The following is a 3,298-nucleotide window of genomic DNA, read 5'->3' on the forward strand; positions in this document are numbered from 1 at the left end:
TGTGTGTCGACTTTACAAGAAAAATAACACTATTTGAGACCTGTAGAGTGTAAAGGTAATAATAAAAGAGTTCAAAATTTTTTTGATCATAAAAATAGTTTAAAATTTTAAGCAAACAATTATATCGTTATACTATGAGGGATGTATCTTTAATATTTCACACTGTTCTTGTGAGGTGTAAGTGAAACAAACTTCTAAAGTGTTTTTATTTTATTTTAATTTAATGTAAATCACCTTTAAAAACATAAAAATTATTAGCATTTTTTTGGTGGGTGGAACCTTGGCTTAGTATTAGCCGGTAATTAGGGTCTCTTTTTGCAGTGTAAGGCCCAGATGAATAGTTTACAATCAAGGCAGAGGTGAATAACACAAATGATAGGACACTTAATTATTAGAATTTGAAGATTAGACACGTCATAAATATGAATTGACCCATGGCTTTTTGGGCCAAGACTCCTGGCCCAGTCCCTAGATCGCTTGTAGAGGGTTATTTAGGGGGCTATTTGTTTGGTATAAAAAAAACTAAAGAAATCAATTATAGGAAATATATTTTCTACATTGGGTTTCTTTTATTTGTTTAGTTCACACCTGTGAAGTAAAAAGATGATGTGGCAAATTGTTATTGAATAATGTCACTTATATTTATATTTAATGAAACTCATTTTGTAAGTTTTTATAAAGGAATGAATCTAAACTCGCTCTTCTTTTTCTTTGGTTTCTAAGAAACCAGTCGTTAGCAATTGGACATGAAAATTATCCAAATCGCCTTCCCTTGTTCTTACCAGGCAAATTACAAATAAGCCCCGAGTCTTAGTGCTCTTGGGTACACGCTAGGAATGGATAACAATTTACAAAAGAGGACATTAAGCAATCCAAATACCTCGTAAGCACTCCACCTTGCCGCTCACACGTGAAAGGGCTATTTAGTAAATTTTCAAACCAAGGACCGACAAGAGTGATGCTTGACTCCACCTAGGGGTGTCCAAAAAGCCCGGAGCCCGGGCCCGGCCCGGTGTCCGGCCCGGGCCCGGCCCGGTCGTGCCCGGGCCCGGCCCGGTCGTGCCCGGGCCCGGGCCCGACCCGGGCCCGGAACCCCGGGCAAAACCCGGGTCCGGGCCCGGGCCCGGGTCGCCGTTGGCGAGCCCGGCCCGGGCCCGGAACAGTAAAATTTTTTAATTTTTTTTATTTTTTTTTATTTTCTTATATATAAAATATATGTATATGTATATATATTGTGTATATAATATATATATATATATATATATATATATATATATATATATATTATAGCAGAGAGAGAAGAGCGGATGAGACAATAGGAAGAACCTTGGCTACAAGGGACTTAAAGCCAACTTGCGTAGTGATGTGGCCAACTAATCTTGCCCCTACATCACACCTCGAAGATGAAGCCTCAACCACCCTTCACCAACTCCAATATAGGATGTAATGGACATAAGATTAGGCCACAATCACTACCAACTTGTTTGCGCAAGCAACTAACTGAGCCCGGTAATCCTACCAAGTTTCTCCAATTTTCTCACTATATATATATTATATATAATATATATATATATATTATATATATATTAATATTTTTATATATAACTTATACTTCTTCTCTTAGGGTATATAATTATATATAAGTATACTCTCTTTATATAAGTATATATTATGTTATAAAATATGTCTGATTCAATATATGTATAAGTATATATAATACATATAAGTATAAATGTATACTCATCTCTTATATATGATAATATATATATAATATACTATATAATATATATTATATATCATATATAATATATATATATATATAATAATATAATATATGCTTAACTATATATATATAAGTATACAGTGTATACTCTCTTAGTATAAGTATATATCAGCTATACTCTCTCTTATTTATTTATATATCTCTTTATATAATTTTATATATATATATATATATATTATATATATATATATATATATATATTATATATATATATATATATTAATATATATATATATATATATAATATATATATATATAATAATATAATATATATTAATATTATATATATATATATATATAATAATATATAATAATATATATATTAAGTATTAATAGTATAAGATATACTCTCTCTTATATATGTATAATATATGTGTGATACTATATAAGTTTATATGTGTGTGTCTGTTTATTATGTATAATACAATTTGTTTATGTAATTACTATAAGATTTACAATTTGTTTATGATATATATATGTATATGTGTGATCAGTGCTGTGTGTGTATATAATATACATATACATAATAATTTGAATGACATGAATACTTTGGGCATACTTAGTATATAAAGTTATATAATAAATATAAGTATATTCTCTCTTATATATATGTTATATTCTCTTATATAATTATATATATGTTATAAGTATGCTCTCTCTTATATATTGTGGTACAGCGTATACTCTCTCTATATATATATATTTATATATTCTCTCTCTCTTTAGCTATATAAGCTATACTTATATATACACATAAATAAACATAAAACTTATATGCTACATAATATAAGTATATTTATATAATAGTTAAATAACATATAAGTAAGTTATAAATATATATTTATATTATCTATACAAATATATCAATAAACATAAACTATATAATGTACATATAATATAATTAATAATTTAATAAGAGTTATAAATAATATATATACTATTATATAAATATTAATTTATGTTTTATATGTTTTTTAAAAATTTTAAAAAAATAAAAAAATAAAAAAACAAAAAAAATCCGCGGCCGGCCGTCGTCGCCCGGCGCCGGCGGGCCCGACGGCCCGGGCCCTGGGCCCCCGGAAACCACCCGGGCCCAGGAGTCCGCGAGCCTTGGGATTTTGCCGTGCCCAGGCCCGGTTTTCCGGGCCGGGCCGGGCCGGGCCGGCCCGGATGGACAGCCCTAACTCCACCCTTAAATACCCCTCGTTCCTTCCCACCTTCAGAATCCTGAAACAAGACTGCAGTCTCTACACAGAAGTTACACAAAACCCCTCTCAAAAGAAAACCAAAATTATGGGGTCCAAAAACCTTCAACAGATCTTCAGAATGATATGCTACACGATCAAAAAGAGCTTGATCAGCAGAAAAAAGCTGATGCTCGACCTCCAACTGCTCCTTAAGCGCACCAAAACCGTCGGCAAAGCCAAAAATATAAAATTCAGCCGCGAAGATTCGTCTGCTGCAATTGCTAGAGCATTCGAGATACTTAATCATCATGAGAAACGTGACGCGGCT

This window comes from Asparagus officinalis, chromosome 6 (assembly GCF_001876935.1).
Source record: "Asparagus officinalis chromosome 6, Aspof.V1, whole genome shotgun sequence".
In the NCBI taxonomy this organism is placed as follows: domain Eukaryota; kingdom Viridiplantae; phylum Streptophyta; class Magnoliopsida; order Asparagales; family Asparagaceae; genus Asparagus; species Asparagus officinalis.